Genomic DNA, 6,028 nt, shown 5'->3' with positions numbered 1-6,028 from the left:
ACCACAGTTCACTCGGACCCACTACAATATTGTTACACTTGTAAGAAGGATACAGACATTGGCCAAGATTCTCCTTACATGGATGTGTTACCGGGTATGACGGAATCAGACAATGTGGATTGGGTCCACCTAGCATCAACCATAGACACTTGGGGAAATAGGGGGACGACCTGGGTAACACCTGAGGGGGATGAAATGCATATACCCTTAAATATGCTACAAGCAATGCATATCGCTTCCGACAAGACTCATCCTAATGTAACGAAGAAAACATACAAGTGGGTCCCTAAAGCTTCTTTAGTGACCATACCTAGTTCTAAAAAACAGAAGCCTTGTAAGAAACGTACCACTCGCTCCAAGAAATGTAAGAAAATGTTGCAATGGATCCCTAAACGACTATTGGAAGCCCAAGGCTACTATCAAGGAAATGATCAAATCTGGGTGCCAAAACGTAGATTGTGCTCTTACCTGTCACCTGATCCAAGTGAGCCCAATCCCGTAGCTCCAAAACGAATCAATGATCGTGGAAAGACAAAAATCACAGAATGCTACACACCCGCTCCCGAGCTAGTTTGGGTACCAAAGAAAGAACGATTTGTTCCACCTAGCTCAGGAAGGGGAGAGTCCCATGAAGATTCTAGCTCATCATGTAATACATCCATAGAGGTAAAAGCTTCTACACAGTCTCCATCTATAGTAGTGGACCTCCATGAAGCTACAAAAGAATCCACACCTCCCAGTGTTCAAGAATCACCTAATGAACCACTTCAAGTTCGATCCTGGGAGAGTACCTTACAACCCTTGCAACTTGACGAGGCACCTAGGGTAATAGAAAACTACTGGCAAAAATCCTCACCTCTTACCAACTGGAATAATTGGTTTCAAAGGGTGGCAAGCTCATTTCAAACAGTATGATCTACCCAAGGAAGGGGGGAGTGTTTGCTGACAGTCATCATTCATTTGTTTCCCTCTCAACCTTTTTCCCTGACCTCTCAATTCCAATCTTAGGGAATGTACATATAAAGCTTTATACTCACAAAAAAAAAAAAAAGAGAGCAAGAGCAATTAGCAAACGAGTATGCACATTAAAGTCAAAACATTGACTCAGACCTACACATGTCACATCTGGTACAGTGAAACAGAAACCTATGCCATAAAACACCTTTGATCCTCATCACTTGAGTGATGGAGGGTAAGTAAGATTAGTACGATAGGAGTGTTTCTGTTTTAGAGTTGAGTGATTAGCAAAGATCTCTTTTCCCACTAATGTGCCTCCTGGAGGTATTCCTTTTGTTTCCTAGTGTGTACAGGAGCGTGTTGCTGTGGTCAGGATTTGGACCTTCATGGAACCTTTCTCTCGTTCACACTTCAAATCAAGCGCGACCATCAACACAAACAGGTGTTTCTTGTCCATTAGCATTGCCGTTATCTTTTTGCATCTATGATTGTCTGCTTTGATTGTGACTGGTAGCATAATATTCACCGCATTTGCTTAGTATCAAACATTTAATTCAATGCAATCTTTTGTCATGGTCACTTGTCTAGGTTTAAAAATCAAGCAGTCCGACTAAGCTAGTTTGACCAAGCTAGGTATTAGAAATCTTCTCTTAATACCATGGGGAATGCCTTCCTAATAAACAATGGTTACTTAGGTTCTTAATCCGATTTAGGCAGCATTGTGTGAAATGTACTAGGGCTTTCTAGTGGGCTTAACCCTAGTGACCTTTAGCTTAAGTATTATAAAGGGAGTTTACTAATGTGATGAGCCTGGGGAGTGTAACAATGTTATATGACCCCCCAAAGTTACAAAATTAAAATGATGAAAATGAACAAGCAAAAAATCAAAGTGCCACAATGTAAAATTTTAAGCTGGAAGAGAAATCTCAGCTTGATTTGGTACTTCACTCACATGTATCGCCTATGGTACTTGAGCCCTAGAGGTTCCCAGTGTGGGCGCTTTTCCTTGAGAAGCAAAAAACCCAAGGCATACAAAATAAGCACACACATCATAATTGAATCACTGTGAAAAGACCTTGGGGGGTCAAAGAAAAAGTAATCAGTCAGGCGATGATTTCATGAGAAATTCCTTTTATGGTAGCTTAACTACAAAGTCTTCTAGATATAGCCTCTAGTCAGCCCTCGAACATGAATACTTGGATCTCGCGATTAAACAACTTAATTGACCACAGAAAATTAAGAAGCTTACCCATGGTATTAATATTCGATCTCTAGTGCTTTTCGACCGTCCATATTGGCGACCCCAGACTTGTTTAATTTTCTACCTTTACATCTGTTTATGCATTTGATTACATTGAAATTTAATGTTCATTGCTACCAAATTGTTTGAAATTCTTTTACCAATCAATGTGTCTATCTAAAACTGCATATGCTTTTTAAGAGAATGCAATTACTGTGCCAATGTTGTTTGATTTTGCAGTGACTAAAGAAGGCTAAGGACATTCATCTCAAATGCTTTTCCACCTCGACGAACCAGCTTCAACTCAATAGCTTCCGAGGACGGAATCTACATCAGGAAGGGGGGCATGTTAACCCTCACGGCACACGGACACCCTGTGATCTATAAATGTTGTATTATTTAGAGTCAGGTACCGGGCTTGTCGGTCCAATAGGGAAAGGTAGAGTGATCGCCGATGAGAGGCGCACTTTAACTTGGACATTCAAGGGATTAGTTGGTTAAGCATGGGCGCCCAAGTGTGAATGGGGTGAGCTCCTATAAAAGCCAACTAAACCTAATTTTTACTCATTCTCTCATTTGTGCAATTGAAGAGTGCTCTTGCTCCATCTCCATCTTCTTCTTCTTCACCTCCTTGTGTGTGTGTGTGAGAGAGAGAGAGAGAGAGAGAGAGAGAGAGAGAGAGAGAGAGAGAGAGAGAGAGAGAGAGAGAGAGAGAGAGAGAGAGAGAGAGAGAGAGAGAGAGAGAGAGGGAGAGTGTGTGTGCGATCGAGCATTACGAAGGCACGACGGCGGCGAAGCGGTTGAGCGCGGCACGACTGCAGCTTCTTCTTCATCGCGGCGAGGAATCCACCACGAAGGCGAGCGTAGAGCGGTGAGTGACACACCCTTTGTTTTCTTGAGCTTGCTAGTTTAGGCTTGTTGTGTGCTTGGAGCCGTTTGTGGCTCGCATACAGTGTATTGGCAAGTCCCTTGCTTCGACAGTGCGGCAAGGAGCGCACAGTTATCACCCCCTTGAGTTGGCATCGAAGAGCGGGAGGAGTCCTGTCTTGGTGTCGGTCTCAAGCGGGAGGGATGTCCGGAATCGTGGTGTATCCATTTGGAGATGGTGCAGCTGACGGTCACTAGCATGGCCCTCACTCAAGTGTCTTATCCATTTTTTATCCCATGAAGCCTTTTCTGTCAACCATTTCCAAGCTTTAAGATGTTCTTGTTTTGTAATGAAAAATAAAAATGATTTGATCACACCTTAGTCCAAACTATCTATGGGACAGTATTTCAGAGCAAACTTTTTTGCTAAAACTATTTACCATCTAAAGTGGTTTTTTGTAATCAAGAAGTAGACTTAAAATTTTACATGTGTTATAAGCAAGATCCTCAACCAGCTACTATCCAACCCATTAGTGAGGTCCACTCATAGTGTTCAAAAAGAAATGCCAATCACTACCAAATAATGTAGGTGACAGTTTATGCCAAGCAGAATTTACATATGAGGAATACATTTTGCCTTTAAAGTCAGTAAAACCATAAGCTAACACCTAGTAGGCATTGCTTCCAATATGCATTATATCCAAAATCAATTATATTTTAAAGTGTTTTTTTTAAATTAGTCACTAATATGAAAAAATTTGTCACTAGCCAGGTATCACAACTCAACAAAAATCATAAGAGAGTAGGTGATCCAAGAAAACCCAATTTATACGTATCATAGGGTATAGTATTTCAAAGCTCAAAGTAGGAGGGCTTAATAGCACTATATCAGCAAGACATTCTGAGCCAAGATAAGTCCAAGCATTGTGAGATCATAAAACTCTATTAGCTTCAAATTAAAGGAACAGAATTCCTATAAACAATAGATCGATGAAAGCATCACAAGCTAGTAATATTCTTAGCCTAGAATGAGTCAAAAATCATAACCAATATCAATTTTACTATCTAGGAGAAGCAAATCCCGGTAATCAGACCAAAGCAAACCCAACCCTAGGTTAAGTTCAAACTAAAGTAAGATAAAGTATCAAGCCATCCTCAATTTGGGAGTTTCTCAACTCTCACTTTCAAAACAAGCTTCAGATTTGGCCACATGGTCAAATCTTAGCCAGATTTTTGAGAGTATGGCTCAGAAGAGTTTTTTAAGTACTACCTTATGGAAGTCTCTTGCTTTAAACAAATAGTTTGAGATTTGTCCATACGGCCATATACTCAAGAAATTGGTGATTCCCAAATTGGCTCTAAAGTCTCAAACTCTTTAATATGGTGCTCTCACAGTTCAAGTTCAAAGTGAGTAACACCATCTAGTTAGGTGAAAAACTAAGAAGCAACCCATTCAAGGCTTAAACATCTACCAACTCTGAGATTTCCAAAGTATTCCAACCATGTTGATATCCGACACACACAAAAATGCCAGACATTATCATCAAAACAATAAATGCCATAGCCATTAAGTAAAGCTCCTTAGGGAATTATGATTGCATTATTAAAGAAAAACAGGCTTAACTCCTGCAAATTATCAGAAATATCAAAGAGAAAGGCAAAATAGTTTCAATGAACCCTTCAACAATTGGATAGGAATCAACAACTCAAAGAAATCTTAATTGTTTATATGGATGCAAGTGAGGATTCTATCTTTACTTAGGATATTTTTGGCTTTGCTGCTATCTGTCATTGACATACTTGGCCTCTGTCACTTTTGTATCAGTTTTTTTAAAACTATCTTATGTATGCTAACTCATTCTCACTATGATGTACAAAAATGAATTAAAGACTGATGAATTTTTGTGCTAATCCTTGTCCTTCATCTAAAGCCAGATGTCTTTGTACGTGGTATGTTCTTTGTGTATAAGTATTAGTTTAAAAATAGCAACACACACATACTAAACACAAGGTTCTCCCAGTTTGTTGGTTAACCAAGACGATAGCTTTGGAGATTTTTGTCTATATGCTTGGATTGACCGACTGTCCATAATTCCTTGCTAGGTTGACAGGTGTTAGGTGGTCGTTTCTTGTCTTTAGATTGGATTCCCGCTCATAGCTACTATAGTCTTTGACTCTGTTGCTTTCAAGTTTTAGGTATATTGATTCTTATAATTTAAGGAAAATTTTTACCCATAAACGGACTACTCTTGGTTGGACAATTTGCTTGAAGACTATCATTAAAACTGCTATAAGCATGACAAACCTTTGTGATTGATTTGCAATGGCATCCATAATATACTCTACTGGCTAACAAAGCCTTAAAACTTTGACCGAAGTATAATCCTCTCTATTAGCATTGTCACTTATTGCTTCACTGAGATTCATGGAGTTTTTGCTATGTTACAACTCTTTTTACTTCAACCTTGACTATTCTACTGTCATCAACTTGATGAGGCAGTAGGCCCATACTCAATGGGCCTAATGTCGACTCATTGAGTGTGGTGCTTAGGTTAGGGTGGGTGCGCACATGCACAAACACACACACGCGTGCGTGCGTGCACACACACACAAACACTTGGTCACTTTAGTTTATCTGGGCTACGTCTTCTTGATTTCACACACTTCACTCCTGCTTTGGTATCATTAGTGTACTCTGCTGGTTATAATGTCTTGTCTTGTGCACGCACGCACACACGCATGCGCATGCGCGTGCACGCGCGCGCGCGCACACACACACACACACATACACACACACACACACACACACACACACACACACACACACACACACACACACACACACACACACACACACACACACACACAAACAAACACTCACTTGGTCACTACATCTAGCTATGAGTGCTTCACCATTAACTATGACTTAACCCTATCCTCTCCGTATGAAATCCATGTGGATAT

This window comes from Adiantum capillus-veneris, chromosome 30, assembly GCF_014529385.1.
Source record: "Adiantum capillus-veneris isolate H3 chromosome 30, ASM1452938v2, whole genome shotgun sequence".
Lineage (NCBI taxonomy): Eukaryota > Viridiplantae > Streptophyta > Polypodiopsida > Polypodiales > Pteridaceae > Adiantum > Adiantum capillus-veneris.
This window is presented reverse-complemented; position numbering follows the sequence as displayed.